Source organism: Ixodes scapularis, unplaced genomic scaffold (genome assembly GCF_016920785.2).
Source record: "Ixodes scapularis isolate PalLabHiFi unplaced genomic scaffold, ASM1692078v2 ptg001041l_1__unscaffolded, whole genome shotgun sequence".
NCBI lineage: Eukaryota > Metazoa > Arthropoda > Arachnida > Ixodida > Ixodidae > Ixodes > Ixodes scapularis.
The window spans coordinates 388,776-407,953 of NW_024610089.1; the positions used below are offsets into that span (position 1 = coordinate 388,776).

Below are 19,178 nucleotides of genomic sequence, written 5' to 3' on the forward strand. Positions count from 1 at the left end.
ATCATCAGTACCGTTTCGCAATGATGTATATATGCTGTAAAGTAAATATTTCGTAAAGTGATTTTGTGTTTCTTTTGGTGAATCATGCGTGGTGGTGCTCTACAGTTTCGCTCGCCAGCCACCTTCACAAATTGGAATGGCTCACAATTTTTTTCTCTTTCGCGCTCTTTCTCGCAATGCATAGCGTGCCCGAAGAACCAAGTGCAAGAAAAGAATAAAACTCACCTCTCCAATTTTATTTTGACCCAGAAGAGCGGCGCCTTTCTCTCAAAAGAGCACATACGTCCTCAGACATTCCAGAAATTATTGATTGATTACGGTGTAAGTGAAACAAATAGAAAAGATAAACTATTTCAGATTATTATGATAATAAATCGTTTTTTATCTTGTTTTATTTTATTTTTATATGCAATGTCTCATTTAAATCAACAGCACAACCTGCACGACTTATTAAACTGGTTATACTGATACATCAGGATCTACATTTTTTTCCCACTATGCCTGAAAGGCCATTCAGCACTAGCAAACAATAAACCGAGACAGCTGTAAAAGTGTACAGTGAATTAAACAGTGCGAGTTTGAGGGACAGGTAATAAGCTAATTTTAATTTTAGCAGAGTAATGTCCTCCTATTTTAAATTTATTGTTCGTCAGCAGGCTTTCAATATACTGTAAAACCCTTTATTTTCGCGGCCCCTATTTTTCGCGAATCGGTCACAGATGGCATAATCGCGACCACTAAATTTCGAGAATTCCAGACGCCTGCATTGAAAACCTTAAGGACCGAAATTTTCGCGCGCCCTTAAATTTCGCGAATTCTTCAATTCGCGAAATTCGCGAAAATTGAGGGCTCTCGAACAATAAGGGTTTTACAGTATGACCTCAAAGGACATGTGCAGTGAGTCATTATCAACAAACCGGCGGCGTTCTAGACTCTTCAGGGTCAAGGAAGCCAAGTATACTAAACCTCTGTAGGAATTTCCGTCTGGCCTCCGCAATTTCTCAGAATTCCCTCGACGCAAAGAGCTTGAGGAGAACCGATTCATCTCATTGTCCAAGCGGCGAGTGACACCGACGTAAACTTGTTTACTGAACGGCCATTTAAGGCTTGAATCGTAGGCTCCAAGATATAATCTTAAATAAAAATGACAAACAAAGTCATTGAAAGTCTTTTCAAGATTGCATACGATGGACACGTTGTATCCCGTCAAATAGTGCCTGGGGCTCTCAGTTACCACCAAACAACCGTCGCTTGCTTCTATCTCCATAGCTTCGAGTCCCTTTAAGTGCCAGTAGAATTGCCTTCCATGGTGATTAGGAGGTGGTCCTTGGCACGTGCTCTCTGTGGCGTTCAGCGGGTGTTCGGCGTCTGCGCCGAAGTTTCCGGCCTGACAGCCCTTCTCCACTTTACCAGCGACGTCCCTCAATCCGCCTTCTGCAAGAGAAGGTCCCTCGATGTGCAATCTGGACAAGTGTTCAATAAGTGTCGCAGACTGAGCTTCCAGTTGTTCTTTCAAACTCTTTTCTGCTTTTCTGACGTCCTCCCGGCAGTGGTTCAGGCTGGTGTGCAGACAGGACAGGTCTTCAGAGAGCTTGCCCAACGCATCTTTGATTTCATTACTTGTCTGCTCGATGCTGTCGTATCCCTGTACGGCACGGTCTGCGTCCACTGCGGGCCCAACGGCGGGTACTTGGCAACCATGTTTGCAGTGTCCCACAATCTCGTTCCTCAGTACGGACACTTCGCAACGAGGACAGGACACCACGTGGGAAGCGCACTCGATGTTGTGCTTTAAGAGACTGCAAATGGGACCCTCGAAGTTGCAGCCATTAGACTTGTTCCAGCAGGCCGCCTTCGTGAGACCAAAAAAACATCGAAAACTCGAGTTACCTGAGGTCGTACCAAGAAAATACAAACACTATAATATAACTGTTTAAGTCGAAAAATATTAATGACACTTAAACCTGGTTTAAGTACCATAATAGTGGCACTTAAACCTTTCTACTTCTAGATCCTCCTTACTGTAGTCACAGTGTAATGTGCCATTACTTCGCGAGTTCTTGAGGATGGTCGTAGTGCCACGCACTGCTACATATTCTAAATCTCGAATCCATGGAAATGCATGCTCAACGTCAAGACTGAAGACAAAGCAACCGAAGTATACCTTACCGGTCATGCTGTTTTTGGTGTTTTTTCTTTACTTTTGATAACTACTATAAGGAAATTATTTAAATGTTTTCTATCACCGTTCGATTCTAGAGATAGGCAATGTTCGGACGTTTGGGCTGTCTTATCCTGTAGTTAAGAGCAGCATATTCCACTAAATCTATCCATACCTGCTTTGTAATAATGCGGCGTGTAATTAGCCGATCTCGGGTTTCCTCGATTGCTGTAATGCCATTCTTTAGCTATGCTTACCGCTATATTTTTTTCGTAGTTACGACGAATCTAGATATGCATATATGTCGTATGCTTTGACTTTGAAATCGCTATGACTGGAATGATAGAAAAAAAAAAGTGCTCAGATTATTCTGAACCTGGTTTTTTGAAGCATGCGTAACTTTAAATATCCGCAAATGCAAATGTGAAAAGGAAGAAATCCTAATAGGCAAAAAGTCAAAACATCCCTGTCAAAAAAAAAAATTACATGTTTGTCCGATTAACATAAAATTTATATGACTTGCATAAGGGGCGTATAAGGCGTACAAAGGTCTCTTTATTATCTATATTTTTAATATATCTTTGAATACGATAATATATTTGTGTTTACTTAGGGGAAAAACTCCTGTGAAACAATATCTATCTACACTGTTAGAAAAATTCCTGTCAAAGTATGGGACACATACATGCTAACCTTGTTGCCACAACATCTACTGTATTACCGGACTACAGAACATGTTCCATAGTTCTTTAGTACGGGACATGTTGTTGTTGTATGGGCAGCCACAATAAGTTCCATACACCATCATCACGGAACAAGTAGTGTATGCTACAGGAAATGTACCATCATGGCACACAGCAGCACATTTTCGGTAGCAAGCCATGCAACCGAACATGTGCTGCGTGTAACCGAAAGATGTCGGTTACACGCAGCATGGCAAGAGGTAAGTGCACAGGCCAACGTGTTTCAAAAAGTAAACATTTTGAGGAAGATAACTTGAGCCCACACCGTAGTGTAACGTCAACGAAAGAAACCACATTTCTATCCCATAATCAGGAATACGGAACAGCCGTAGCTTAAAGTGCGAGGATGCTGAGTTGAGCGGAGCTTTCACTGGCACGGGTACACGTGCGCAGCATGAAGGCTCAGAATGGCTTGACTATCGCTGCTGTAATATTTGTTTTGCTCGCACGTTTGTTGAAACCAAGATAGGGGTTGGATAATCCAGTGTAGTTACCACTGGGACATAAATAGCAAAAAAACCTAGCTCAGCACTCTCGCAGCACAGGTCAAGTAGTTTCCCAATGCAATGATGTCTGTCCATATCCACTAACTTCCTGTTGCTTATATTCATACAACAAACATGACACCAGCGCTCACCCGACGTTTTGCGAGGAAGCCCACTGAAACGTCGATTCGGTAGCAGTCATCGTCGCCGAAGGATTCCTCATCAATGGGGCAGGTGCTCCCTTGCCGAGAACACTCCTCGTAGCACTCGGGGCAGAGCGTGTGGCCACAGGACAGCCTGGTGGCTTTGAGGGACACAAGCCCACACAGTGCGCAGGCGCAGTGAGCGATGTCGGGATCCTGGAAGAGGATGGGCCTCCAGTCCAGGGCCTCGGAGAATCCGGAAACGCAGAAGGACCTCATTTTGGATGAACCACCGTCGACTCCGGCCTCGGGTCTGTCCTCGATGACGTGGCTCGAACCTACGGAATGGAAGGGTCTCGTTATATCAACATAACAACTGGCTGAATATTTACGACTCGCTAAAAAGAGACATCTATATGGCCAGATTTTTTTTGCGTAATTAAATAACGTTACACCTTGACGTCGTTAAGGTCTTAAAGCATCAGTTAAAGTTTATGGCAGAAATACATCTTAATCCTACCGATAAAATCGGGATGCATGAACAAAGCAGCCTGTTTTCCACTCCTCCGACTATATGAATTTAATTTAATTTGGGGTTTTAGGCCGCGGCAGATACATAGGCTATAGTGCGCAAACCACAATTTGGGCGACTGAGGTATTTCGGTAACACGAATACATAAAAGCAGACTATAAGTCTGCTAACAAACGCCTCGGGAATATGGTGTCATTAATGAGCCAGAGATCAGTCATTGGTTTAAAAACAGGTCAAATTGTCATATCTTTGGTACATTTCAGGACGCTCTACGCTTGGAAACAGCTCTAAAAAAATCCAGTGTTAATACAGTTTATGGGTATTCGACCCATCAGATTACAATTATTTTAAATAAGTAGTGACATCTGCGTCCGACAAAATTAAAATGCCACTTCCTCAGTCAGAACAATTCTTTTTGATTTAAAAATATTTACTCTGAGGGCTGCGAGCCACTCGGTATCTTCTTGTAGACATATGATCCAATTCAACGCAATAGATGTTCCCTTATTGTTAGCAGCGCGAAAAAGTCTGTCTAAGGCGTAACTGCAAAGTAGCACTGTAATTGAAGCTATGTTTTCGAAAAGAACGAATTAGGTTGCCATGGTATTTGGCACGCTCGAAGAACACCACAAGCCCCACATCTATGGAAGTTTTCGCCTTCAGCCGTGAAATCAACACCGGCTAGATAACAAGGCCGAAGTGCTGGAGTTTCTGGGTCACAAACCCGAGGCCAGTTCGGGACACGGAGTGCAGGAGTGCTCCGTCGCCGTTCGGCTGGGAACCGTCCTGCCGACGACTGAACACGATTCCCAGACGATCGCTAATGGGGCGCTTGTGTACAAAATGTGCCCCACTCCGGCCCAGCACCACGACCTGGTTATACAGGAGTTGCTGGTTGAGCGGCAAGATGATTGGGAGAGGTGTCACTCCGCCATTCATGCTTGTTTTTGTACGTCACTCTATAAGTATAGAGCTTATACAGTTTGTTTAACGGATCTCAAATATAATTAGCCCGAAAGAAAAGTAGAAGAGAGGACACACGTTTCTACTTGTCCTTGCCTTCTGCCCTAACTGTTTTTGAGATGTTTATCCAACTAGGCCATCGACTGAAATTGTTACAGTTATAGCTTGTGCCAAAACTGAAAAAATACTTGTTCACGCTTCGCGTGCAGAACCAACTTGGTATTGTTCAGGGTCCTATGGAGCGAGTTAAGGTGTTTTGTAATGCGCCAATCTGGACAATTTGAGTATTGATTTACTAACGTTTTAAATAATATTTTTTTTCGCCATCGTTCCAATGCAAAAGTTGTAATGCGGGCTGAGAAACATCCAATATCGTGTCGTTTCCGTCAAGTTAGCTTTTGTATTTAATTTTTGTCAAACCTTAAAAAAACACAGACACGTCTTCCCCTCAAAGGAAAGTTCTTTTTCATTTTTTTAGGAGAGTAATTTTTTATTTTGCTACAGAGTCACGTATATTTTTAATAAAGCAAAGAAAAACTTCTCGAAGCCGACACCAAAACACAAGCACGGAACCTCATGGCCAGTATATTTCGTTTGATGGGTCGCAGGGTGATGGTGGAGTTTGGGAAACAGTGTTATACGAATTAATTCTCCTGGATGTACACAGAAGGAAGAGCAGCTAGCACGAATAGAAAGGCTGTTAAAAGGCAATTCTGGGGATTTTACGTCTCAAACCAACGAAGGATATCTGGCCCGCGCGAGCGAAGGTCTGGAGATTAATTTTCACCATCTGAGGATTTGTTTTACGTGGAACTGAAATTGCGGTTACCATGGCGTCTTCTCCGCAATAAACCTCCCTCACATAACAGGAACTTCGGCCGGGGAAAGCACAGTATTAATAACCACACATAAATAACAAGCGCGACACACAGCTGACGGTTGAGTTCACCCATCCACGTATGCATAAGCAGCGCGCTGGAGGACTGTACGATTATGACTGAACCGCCTGAATCGGGTGACGACTAGCATTACCTAGCCCTGGCAACTCTCTTGGCGCAGTGGGTAGCGACGGCTTTGAGAAAAATATCGGTTCTGTTATCGCTGACCAGGTTTATATCGTACAGAACTGGCTGCACAACATACGATACTTAAATTTTAAAAGGCGACGCGTGGGGTTAAAATGTTTTCTCGAACGCATCCAAGATACACGATTGCTTCGTTCGTGGAACAGAGGAAGCAAACCACTTTCTACGAACACTGGATTATTTATCGAAGAAATGTGAATAGAGTCTTGAGTTTGATCTATAACCAGTGTGTCGAACCGAAAAAAATACGGGTTCGGTTACGGTTCAGGTTCAGGTAAATTTATTTTGCTCCGGTTCAGTTCCGGTTCGATTAATTCGATCCGCAAACCGGTTCGCGAACCGGTTCGGGGCGCTGAACCGGTTTGCGAACCGGTTCGGAAATTACAAATGACAAATTGCAACATCAAAATAAATTACAAATAAAACATCTGAAATCAGCACATACGAATCGGGATACATCATGGCGTAAGGCTCAGGGATTTCTACCAGGAATGGTTTCTTTATGTTCACTCAGAGGTTACCTCACCGACGTTTACGCATTCGGACTTCATCTAATTGGGTCCGACGCAGTAGCTGTAAAATCCGCGACCTCCTTACAAACCCACTTACAAGTAGACCTCGCTAACTATCCCGCCACCTCGGCGTGTAAGCAATTGAAGGAACAGTGGGAAGAAAATACAGCTTTCTTTATTTGAACTAGCCTTCGGTAACTCAAATTAGACCCTTAAAGAAGTTTTCATTAAACAAGATACGAAATATGAAAAACACTTCACCGAACGCAACGCCGGAAGGACGTAATAGGTTAAATATTAAAATAGAAGAGTTCGCTGTCTCACAAATATGTTAGCTTCTAAGTGCCTATACGAAACCGGATGCATTATTATCAAACTCCACAGCCTTTTCTTTTCCCATTCCGATGGAAGCAAGCTTCAAGGACTCGCACGTTCTAGAAACGTGTTATGAAATGAGCACACAGCAGCATTTGGGATTTACGAGATTCTAAAAAAATAAAATCCCGTGACGCAATTTTTTTTTTTTTTTGCACAGCCTTTTAATTTTTTTTTTTTTTTCGTGCAAGCCGCGACCAGCGCAATACTGGTTCCTATGTCAAGATACATGAATGCAGCGTTTGTCAAGATTCATGGATGCAGCGTTTATATTCCTGAGACTGAGTGGAGAAAAAAAATATGTAAGCGAAGTGTGTGTCAGTTGACGGCACTTAAAAAACAAATGGCATTGATAGCACATTCATTGTCAACAGCGCGTGGCCGAACCGTTTTGCCATGAGCCGGTAACCGTTATTTTTTTTCCGGTTCAGTTTCGGTTCGGGTTCATCGCGATAACAATATAACGGTTCGGGTTCGGGTTCAGTTCCGGAAAAAATACCGGTTCGGTTTCGGTTTTCGGTTCGGTTCGGTTCCGGTTCGACACCCTGGATCTAACACGGGTCTCTGTAAACTATTTCATCCCATGAACAGCGGTCCTGGAAGAACCAGAGTTTTCTTCAGTAGTTCTGTTGCGAATTTTCGATGTATCGAAATATTCGAAACTTCAAACACTAGAAATACGATTCAAATTATTTTGGCAATAATTATTCGATTCAAATTCGAAACACGAATATTTGCGCACCCCTAAAATTACCTTGACTAGCTTAATAGGGCTGTGTAAATATTTCATCGCTACAACGCCAAACGCGCACCAGATTTCTATACGCCTTGGCTGAAGCACCCTGTATGTAGAATTCGATCGCGTGTTTTCATTCACTCCTATCTCGAGCGTATCTTTTCCTACTAGCGGAAGAGCCCTTTTGAATCAAAATGTTTATGCCTTTATGAAAACCTTTGCCCAATCATGCAGTGTGGCTTGGTGTGGTGAGTCGCAACAGAGCGTAGCTGAGCCAAGAAGTCAAGAGCCGTTCGCACTCGGAGCGCAACCTCCGATAGGGTATTACTACCAAAATCGAATCACATCCTTGACCGTTTCTTCCAACCTCGAGTGACGCTTCATATTTAATTGTTTATCTGGCCTTGAATAGGTTAGGTTATATTGCACCAACAATATAAAAAAAAGTAAAACGGCGAACAAGAAAGACTTAATATTAGTAGGTATGAAAATAGAGCACACGTGCTTAATATCAACTGTTAGCTCATTGCGAGTAATGATCACAATTTTAGCGTTAACCTTTTCGAAAAGCGAAAAGCGAAAAGTTAACAGCGTTAAGCTTTTCGAAGGTTAACGCTGTTAACTTTATCGAAGGTTAATCTGTTCACGCTACAGCAAAAAAAATAAAAAAAATTATGCAGTCACGCTGCAAGTGTATCGCCAGCGTTGCTCAGCTCTCCGTGGTAGGGCACCGATCATGAAAAGCCACTGAGTTTTTGGCTCAGCTGTGCGCGTCTGCGACTTGCAACACCGGATAGCACGGCGTCTGCCAGATGGCGCCACAGGTACGAGAGGCCACGCGCTCCGCTGGTCCATTTCATTTCGTTGAGCACTGTACCAGGACAGTTCCTGGAACACATATTGAACTGGTGTGTTTATCATCCTATGCCGCCAATACATCAAAGGAGGTCCTGGTGTGCCAACAGATGACGTCACAGTAGACGTCGTTCCGGGCTGTCGGATGTCGCAATCCTGGCGGTTGGCGCTAGAAACCTCGCCAAAAAGTACGACTGAACGGGTGTGTGTCTATCATCCTGGAGTCCCAACTCCTGGCCGCTGAAGCTTCATTGGACTGTCAAACTGATGGGCGACCGGCAACAGAACTGGCCACATCCATCACCGCTGATGCGACACCCCCAGGATGCCGGCGGGCTTGACACTTCTGTGATATCATCAGACGCAGATTGAAGGACAAGGTTTCGTAGACGCGGTAAACACACGGGTCGAAAACGTGGTCGAAGCATCGTTCTATCAGTTCCTAAAGTAGCACAAACGTCGCTTGTTAAGCGAGCGCTAAAAAACTAAGATCGAAGAGCAAACCTGCCCTGAGCCTCATCCTCTCGCTTATTCCTACCAGCCGCACCGGCCTGACACTCCTGAGCACATTCTCTCAAGGTGAGAGCAGAAACAGGACCATGCGTAAAAACGGCGTCGTGGAAACTCTATAATATGAAACGTCCGCTGGACGAAACGACTGCTAATCGCCGAGAAATGTAGTTTAGTGTAACGAAATTCTCTAAGTTGATACTGAATCACCTGTCACGTGTAAACATCAATGTCGCAGGGAGCTTACCCAAGAGGTGTACTCGGTGGTTCAAATAAGCTAGAAGTCAGTTGAGACCTAGTTTGAAGTTCCGTCGAATCCGAAACTTTCCAGCTGCCGCGACACGTTCACGCGAGGACGCAGGAGCTTACTGCGAAGCGCCCTTTACGAGCGATAAGCGAAGCGATAGTGAAATATTTGCTCTGCACTACTTCTACATTCCTCTCTCCTTCTTATCAAGGAACGCTTGATTAGGTGCGGACGGCCGATGTCTGAAGGAACGCGATATTAGATACGGCTGAACAAAGGATTTCTGTAGATAGGGCCGCGAGCGAAAAGCCCGATTCCGCAATAGTTTCACAATGGCGAAGAGTATGCATTACGATTAGTAACACTTTTGCCTAAACTTTATCATTCAAATTCCAGATATATGTAGTATGCTTCGTTTCAGATTCAAGGCATTGTCTTGTGAAATTTTCTGTCCGATATTACGTCGTCTGTGCAATATATGAATTTTATATGTCCCACGGCACGAGTAAGTGAATTTTGAGCTGCTCCAATCGCATTCTAGGGTAAAGGGCGCCTTCTCTGGCAATACTGAAACTCTGTCGTCACATGACGCAAAGCGAGCATTTCCGTCTCAGTTTGCCCGCAAGTGCAGTGGCGTCACTAAGGGGGGAAGGGGGGAGGCAGGCCGACGCGGGTGGTGCAGTGCTCAAGGGGGTACAGCAGGGCAGTGAAAGGGGGGAGGGGGGGGGGTGGAGGAGGGGGAGGAGGGACGGGCCACCACCTTGGGTGCCGCGGACATTAGTGACGCCGCTGCCGCAGAGTGCTTCCTTTTTGTTGTGCTCGTCTTGTTTCATGGATGGGTGAGATTTTTGTTGCGCGGTTGGGTGCCACAACGACAGGGGCGGATCCAAAAGGAGGGCGGTGGGGGGGGGGGGGGGGGGGGGGGGGGGCGACGGGGCGGCCCCCCCCCCCCAGCAAAGCCGACACCCCCTCCCCCCCTCCTCGGAAAGCAATTTGACATGGGTGGACCCCTTTACTCCCCCCCCCCCCCCGGAAATAAAACCGACTACCAGCCTGCCATGTGGTAGAAGGCTCGGTACTCAAGGACAAGGGTTCAAGATAGGGTAGGTCGCACCCTAGCAGGCAAACTTGTACTCTGAACTTGAAGAACCACTCCGTCGCTTCAACAGAGACTGAAGTCCGCGGCGGCGGTTTCAATGCACGGCTTGGAGCCAAAAAGTCGGCGCAGTGTGGTTCTGTGACGGCCAAAGTAAAAGGCGCAACGGGAGTCCTGTTAATGCTACTTTAGATCCCCCCCCCCATTTGCCCCCCGCCCCCCTCTCCCAAGGGAGTTCTGGATCCGCCCAGAACGACCGGGCAGCATCTGCGATCCGCGAGATGTGCCTTCACGAGCAAAATGGATCGTCGCCGCACGTAGAGAGCATACTAGTAGGATACGCCAGCTAGGGAGCGACCTAGCTGGTACCATTACTAGTATGAATAACCAACCTGCTTAGCTTCGGGCAATCACAGCGTAGAGAGCACCGGGTCCCCGTCAAGATCAAGATCCCGCTTATGCACCAATCATTTCATCAAGAAGAGCTACGAGCTGAGTTCTAAACTGACAGAGGGCTCGTAAGCTGAGGCGTGATGCTGCGCCAACGATATTCGACTACATCCACCCAGTCCTCGCCCAAATCAAGTCAAGCGATTTGATTATGCATCGAACCCGAAATCAAAAGCTCGGCCATCTTGAAACGATGCCAAGTTATATTTAGCACGCGTGCAGCCCGATTGTGTTTGACCCGAGTGAGAAAATGGAGCGTGGCTACGAATCACCAGGCCGGTCCGAGTCAGGTGACGATTTAGAAATATTACATGCATTTCGGACGATTCGTCGTTTGCTTTCGACTCGAGGGTATCGCCTCCGAGGGAACGACCCGCAGCCGCATCACCGATCCATCGAATCCGCCAATATGTGTGGACCCAGATGCCGCTTCAGCGGCAAAATCTGCATCCTTCTCTTCGGAGCGCTCCGTGTTCGAACGGTGGCCGTCGCAGTTGTGTATACGCGAAATGACAAACGTTTGCTCGAAGCTACCGGCGGTTTTCGAGTAATTTCCTGCTAAAAGGAGCGACTTCTTTTGCACACGCTCGAGAGCTGCATTTCAGCAGGGTACAGCCTACACACTAAATATTATAACACCCGTAATCGTGTAAAAATGGTGTAAGAAGGGTGTAAGTTAGGAAAAACACCCTGTTCACACTTTTTTTACACGATTTCTGAATATCGGTGGGTATAAAGAGGGTGTGCTGAGGTTTTACACCCCTTACACGCCCTTTTTACGCCCCACTTGTAGCGATGGTGTTTGAAATCGTGTAAAAAGGGTGTAAGGCTGAATTTTCCGCCCTTCATTCACATGGTGTCAAAGGGGCGTTATGGTGATGCAGTCAAATACACGCATGATTTCACATCCGTTGATGTTTATTGCTTTGGTGTAACTGTTGCTGATTTACCCCCGGTAACAAACATCCAGTATAATTAATCGCCACACGAGGTCGCGTATGATTAGACGGTGCTAGAGAATAGTTTTTGCAACTCCGATCGAACTCACTGTCCGACACCAGCCGAAAATTACGTGTCGCGCGTGCATCAATATTATCAGTTCAGCTTCAATTAAAAAAAAGCACCTCCACACGCAAAAGATGAACGAAGACGTGTAAATATACAGCCCCAGGCAGCACACAGTATTGCGCCGATATAGGATCAAATCTGAAAGATTGTGCCGCTACCATTTTGGTCCAGCCAATATCTGTAAAAAAAGGGATGGGTCGCGCCGACGCCATCCTGACATACCGTACCCGACGCCGTTTTTGGTTGAGTCTCAAGAGTGTCCTGCGTGAATGAGCTTTGCCAGCGAGGTATTTCTATTTCTTAACCGCCCAAAATGCGACGTTAAAGAAGAGAAGAAAAACAAGATTAATAAGCAAAACGGAATCTGCTTACTTTTAACTCGAGAAAGAGATCCTGCGCTGAAGCCTTGAACAAACTGTGGCGCCCTCATTTCGGGTATTACGAACTCACCTAACTGGGCCTCGCAGTTTATAGCACCTTCACTGAGATTTTATTTTTGTGTGTAGTTCTTTTTTTTTATTTATTTACTACATACTGCGGACTTTTCGTGGTCCAAGCAGGGTGGGCGGTAAAGATAAATAACGCTACACAAAACAATAGTTGCACATAGAACAGGAAAACAATGGCGGAAAAGTGCTGCACAGAGATACAAGATATACAAAATATGAATATATCAAAATGTAGGAAATCACAAAGTTATAACAATGACCCTGAAGAAACATTGCCGCGATTGAGACAATCGAACGTGCCGAATTAATGACACCCCTGCTAGAGTGCGCTATTCTTATCTCTGCGTTGTGACACCAAAATACCTATCGTCCCAACGCTTTTGTTTTCCTGTTCTTTTTCTTTCTTTTTTTTTTTTTTGGTACGCGTGAATCCGCGTTTCTTCTTTCACGCTCTCAGCGTTTTAGCTTTGACCTATGTTTCGACGGCGTTCGAATTTCTTTTGTGTATTTATTTCGTGATTTTGCGGTCGGCACGGTATCTGCATGAAGCAAGTCCTGACATGTCCCGTTTTGGGGTCCATATCACATGAGCGAATGACATTTTAGCGAACAGCGACATTTGAGCGAATCGACGTTTTAGCGAATAACGGGGGCGCGCGTGAACCCATCCGCCGCGCTGCGCTGACGCCGCTTCGCGGCGACAGTCTGCGGCGGCTCATTACGAAAATGTGAAGCCATTTGGCCCCCCCGAAAACGCCGCCTCGCGGCGTCCGACTATTTGCTAAAGTGTCATTCGTTGAAACGTGGGCGTTCGCTAAAACGTCATTCGATCAAGTGAGTACCTCCCCCCATTTTGCGACTCTCCCTGGACAGAGCAGGTGGCCTATTCGCGACTCCAGCGACCTATAGGGGGCGCCACCACCAAACAAACATGGCGGCTGAGTCCAGGTCGCGTCGGCTCGGCCGGGCCGCCTGTACAGGTGGCGCATTCAATTTAACACATTTTCTTTTGTTTAATGCCCAATTTTATAGGTATTTGAACTGAGACGGTTAAGTGTAGCCGGTGCACATAAACTTGCAGATCATAGTTTTGTTTTCCCGGTGTTTTTTTTTTTTTTTTTTTTGTTATTTTTGTGTCAAACTTTCGTTTCGGAGATTTCGTTCAAAACCGAAACTATGGGCTCCGGAGAGACGGTGTTATACTAATTCGTTTGATCGTCGAAGGAAAGCGGCGATGACAACAGAATTGTTCCACCCAGAGTAATTTTCAGCTAACTCGCATGCCTCGACCATGCAACTTATCTGGCCGCGAAGTCGACCTTTTGTGCGTATCCGCGTTTAAGAAACAGCTCCAGTCGTCTGCTTGGTCAACAACACAGGCTGCAGGAAAGTTACGAAAATTAAGCAAGCGCTTCTTGAGCCAAGGAGCATGTTAACCCGCTGGCGCTTCACTAATCAGCCGACACTCGTATTTCAATTCAGGTTTTAGTAGCAATTGAGAAGTCATTTTGACGATCAGGTTATGTATTATATTACGTGCTATGGTCCCACTAAAGCGATATTAGTATATTCTTCGGGTTGAAATATGAGCTTAGTTGACTAGCTATTAGGTGAACTGCTGAATGAAAGTATATTTGACAGGCAGAGAGATACTACTTAAACTTAGCCAAACGGTTCTAGCCGGCAGCATGGAGACAACCTGAAGAAAGTCTTCATCGGAGATTCACGCAGAACCTCTCTGCATTGAACTTTGCTTCGAATCCTGAACGAAGAAAATAAGTTTTTTTTTTTTTTTTTTTTTTTTTGTGGCCGGTCAACTTGAGCAATGTAGACGTATATTGCTGCTGGCTTCGACGGAGGTATAATATAAATATTGGAGGCGCGATAGATAAAAATGCCGTGACAGCTTCTAACGCGTTGCGAGACGCGTCCCCCACCTTTTGAAAACAGATAATTTCCCTCATTCATCATTTGGAGCGAGCAGGTTTTCCTGAATGAAGTAAATGCGAAATCAGCCCAACTCCTTCATTGTAGTCCAGAGGATTTTTCGACGACAACCAGCCAAGATGAATAGCCAACGCAAAGACCGGCGTGGGTGGCTGAAACTTGAAGCTAACCGAACACAACCAAACTCAAGAAAAGCAGCTATCGAACCTTCCCATTCATTTGACTGCAACATTGGTGCCCCCTCAAGTGAAATGCCTCGTCTGTCGTACCTCAGTCCACTGTTCTACATCCTTATAATGAAACCACTTATCAGTTACCAAATATTCATCACTTTGAATGTGATTAGAGACACACAAGAAATCAAAACATTTTTCTGTGATTCGTCCCCATCCAAGAAATCGAAAGCATGCGATTGTGTGTTGTGGAGTAAACGGCCTTCCAAACACGTGATGGAAGGAAACAATCTACTGAGGTTTCACCGCACCAATGAACACTCAGGCAAACTTAAGAAATTTTCGGACCCTCGTCAAATAACATTGTTCGCCACCGCGCCGACAACACGTGTCCACGAAAGCCACCAGAGACGCGGAGGGGCGCGGAGCGACCTGGTCCGGCTGGTTCCCGGTTTTCCCGCTTGGTGGCGTCCGTTTTGCTGGAGTCGCGAATAGACGCTTTCAGCGAGTCAGTTACTCGAGCTGCCACCAGTCGGCGCGCCCTCCGTGCACTTTCCGGGCCGCCATAGCCAACCTTCAGTTTCTCGCCGTTGCTCCGCGTTGTGTGCTGCAGAGGCCACTACCAGAGCTTCGTGTTCGTCTTCTTTTACGTTCCGCGTTGAAATATTGCATTTTATTTAGGTCTTTTTGATATTTAGGACTTTTATTTAATCATGTGATATCTATATTTGGACATAGCTCTTGTATTTTCTTATTTATGGAATGGAATCGGACAGCGAATGGATCGACGATACAAGATTATGAGGCTTAATGACCATGTAAGTTCATCCCATTCTTACGTTTTTGTCGCTAATAAAGGGCAGTCAACACTATTGCGACATATGTAAATTTCAACTGACACAGTAAGGCTATCGCAGTCGTGCTCCTCACTGCATGTGCGCGCTCGTTTCCGTAAAGCCGGCCCGCATGTAAACGATTTAGCGTGCGACGAAACGAACGACGGAGATTTCTCACTGTCGCCCGTCGCATCGCTCGGTTTCGGGATTTCTAGAAAACGTCGCTCACCGTCTTGGTCGCTTGCTCCGTCGCTTCCATGCAGTTTGCCTCGTCGCGCGATTGACCGAGCGACTGCGAAGCGGGTCGCCGTCGCTTATCTCGCTCGCCAAATCGCTTACATGCGGTTTACACTCAATTAATTTACAAGCACACGACATTGAACCATTGACACCTCGATATTAAGTATAAACTGCATGCAAGCGATTTGGCGAGCAACGAGACAAGCGACGGTGACCCGCTTCGCAGCCGCTCGGTCAGTCTTGCGACGAGGCAAACCGCATGGAAGCGACGGGAGCAAGCGACCAAGACGGTGAGCGACGTTTTCTAGAAACCCAAAAACCGAGCGATGCGACGGACGATAGTAACAAGTCTCCATCGCTCGTCGCTGACTCTCGTCGTTGTCGCCACCACTCGTCTCGTCGCACGCTAAATCGCTTACATGCAGCGAGAAGCACGACTGGATAGCCTTACTGCGTCAGTTGAAATTTACATATGTCGCAATGGTGTTGACTGCCCTTTATTAGCGAGAAAAGCGTTAGAATGGGATGAATTTATATGGTCTCTGAAGCCATATTCTTCTATCGTCGATCCATTCGCTGACCGATTCCATTTCATAAATACAAAAATACAAGAGCTGTGTTGAATTATAGATATCAAATGATTAAATGAAAGCCCGGAATATCGAAAAGACCTAAAGAAAACAAACAATTTCAACACGAAAACAAAGCTCCGGTAGTGGCCTGTACAGCACACAACGCGGAGGAACGGCGAGAAACTGAAGGTCGGCTATGGCGGCAGGGTCACGTGACATCAAGATGGCTGCGCCCATGAAATGTTGCCTGAAAGGGTCTATACAAAGCAGCAGAGGGAGCTTAGCTGCTTTGTCCTCCCCCCTTTGACCTTGTCTTCTGATAAGCCTCCACACCTTCGTTTGTGGCTTGGTGTGGCTGTGAAAAAGTGCGAAGGCTGCTTCTAGCAAATCCGAGCGATGGTGCGAAACACGTGAGCGCCCTCCGTACGGCAAGAACGCTTGGACGAAAATTTGTCACGTGACTCGCTCTGACGCGGTGATGATGGGGTCACTGCGGCGTTCTTTGCCGTATTCCAAGTTATGGTGGGCTGTAGGGGCCACGCAGGTCCGGTTTGCGCCCGTCAAGTGTCAGTTGTCTCCTGTTTTTCGTGCGTTGCAGTCGTAGCGGTGATGTTATGTCTTGAACGGCCGGAATACGTCCATACGAAATTTTCGGTAATGGTCGTTTATTTCGTCGGAGTCCATGGATTTATTGTGCTGTGTTTGTTGGACGCGTTTTGACAAAGAGCTGCTCATCGGCGGTCGCGAGACTTCCGCTGAATGTAGTCGACCGCCTTCAACCTCGGCATTGTGTTTGCGTTGTTTTGTGCTGCCCGAATGGGATCGTGCATCTATCACGACAGAGAGCTGCTCATCGACGACCGCGAGACTTCCGTTGCATGCGAGCGATCGTTTCATCACCGACGTTTTGTTTGTGAATTGTTTTGGGCTGCCCGAATCGGATTAGGCATCTGTCACGGATTACACGAGATCCCTGTTTGATTTGTAAGTACTCTGCAAGCATTCTTCTGGTAGTAGTCCTGCTTCCATCTCAATAAACCATTTTACCGTTTACAAACTGCCGCTTACGCCCCAAGCAGCTCCCGGTCGTTCCGTCTCTGCCAGCCTGTCGAGTTCTGCTTACGTCACCAGAGCTGCAAAGCATTAAAGTAGCTTTAGGCGAAGGAAAGCCTTGCTAAAAGTTTGAGTGCATTTATTTTAAGCCTTCGAGAATTTTGTAGCTTTGTCACAAAAACTTAACATTAGGTCACAAATGCTCGCGTTTGAGGTGTGACATTGGTTTGTCGCGAATTCGCGACAAAAAAGGATAAGATCCACGCACGTTTTTTTTTTTTTTTTTTTTTTTTTCAGATTGAAAAATAAAGTGGTGCACATGTTTAAACTTGTTAGCAATCATTTTTGCGTAAATACTTTTCGATGAAGTACTGCGGGGCTCTGTGCCCTATTCTGTGGATGTGTTACACATTTTGTATTATTAACCTCTTCTAGCCGAATCAAGTGAGAGTTACTGCGCAGGGGAGCTGGTGAAGTATCATGATAAAAAAAACCAAGACTAGATACAAAATATTGGGACAACAGAACACGTCTCAAAACTTTTTGAGACAGTGTTGCGTTGTCCCAATTTTTTGTCACTAGTCTCGGGGTTTTTTTTTTTTTTTTTTTTTTTTCATTCTCTTCTAGCTGCAGTACACCGTTTTAAAAAGGTGTACTGCTGCCATCACACCCTAATAAAATGGTGTAGACCAGAATCACACTTTTCTGCGAAGGGTGTAAGAGATTACACCGGTTTTCGAGGGTGTGAGGTATCACACCTTTTTTCTAAGGCGTTTTTGTACACCAATAAGGGGGTGAGTTGTGATCCATGCCATTTACACTAATAAGGGTGTGAAAATGTTTTGTGTGATAGTGTGGTCAGGCATCAAAGAAGCAGTCCAGCCAAGTCAAAGGTCAGCGAGCATCTGTTCTTCTTTTTCCGGCCAGCCCTAGGCGCGTGCTGTTCGCTCGTGTTCATTACCTCATACACTGCACCGGTCGGCGTGAGACCTGTAGCGCCATCTCTTTTTTAATTCAAAGAATACAACAACCCTCTTGTCTCATATAATGCACCCAAAAACTTCAGTTCGACACTACTCATGTATTCACGAAAGAAGAAAAGAAAGTGGTTGTGCTTCAAAACTACATTGGAGGGTATGAAAACAAGACTTATTTAAGGCGCTTGTAAGGCATGACATAGCTATACCCCTTTTAACGACTTTGAAGTGAGAGGACGTGTAGTTTAGGATGCCTTTCTTAAAACGAGGGGAAAAGGTCCAGCACAGGTAATTGGGTAGCAGAGAAAGCGAAAAGTCCAGAAATTGCAAAACTCCTTCCTTTGGCGTTTCACAGGTAAAGACAAGTCCTAAACCACATTTGTGGACATTTTCCACAAATGTGGTTTGTGGAAGTGCCGTATAAGTCTAAGGCCGCCAGAAGTGGCAGCCGTTAGAACCTTTAAACTGCATGAGTTTCTTTTGTAGGTAATGAATAAACTGGATTTTTTTCTAATACATGAATCAATCAGGTTATAACCTACTGTTCAGCCAAGGCACTACAGAAACCTTGTCGAGACAGCTTCTACCCGTTTCTTCGAAGCTTCGAGCAGACTTTCCTCCGTCGGCTTCGTGCACATGGTGCCTGTGTGAAAATCGCGAGCAAACGCAACCACTGTGTGTTCCACACTGCGTGCGCAGAGCCCTGACTGTGTCTTGGATTTGCTCTTGGCGACGAGCCACATTCACAGCGTGGAGCACGCGGAGCGTCTTCGGTTCCTCTGCAGGTTCTAAGTTAAACGGGTGTCGAACGGTTGGTAAAAAGTAAGAACACTAAATTTTTGTTCAGTTTGAGAGAGGGCCGAAAACGAGGAGCAGTCTCTGTGTAGTCTCCATTCCATCTCCCCGGTGGTCTCTCTTGTGAAAGCTTACCTCGCCGTGGCGCGAAGTGGTGGAATCGCGAGAGAATACG

At 45.8% G+C, this 19,178-nt stretch overlaps 1 pseudogene; it reads right to left on the minus strand.

The window, feature by feature from the left end:
* Positions 1–1,012: 1,012 nt before the first annotated feature.
* On the minus strand, positions 1,013–9,485 carry LOC115317519 (annotated as a pseudogene).
* Between the last annotated feature and the right edge of the window lie 9,693 nt (positions 9,486–19,178).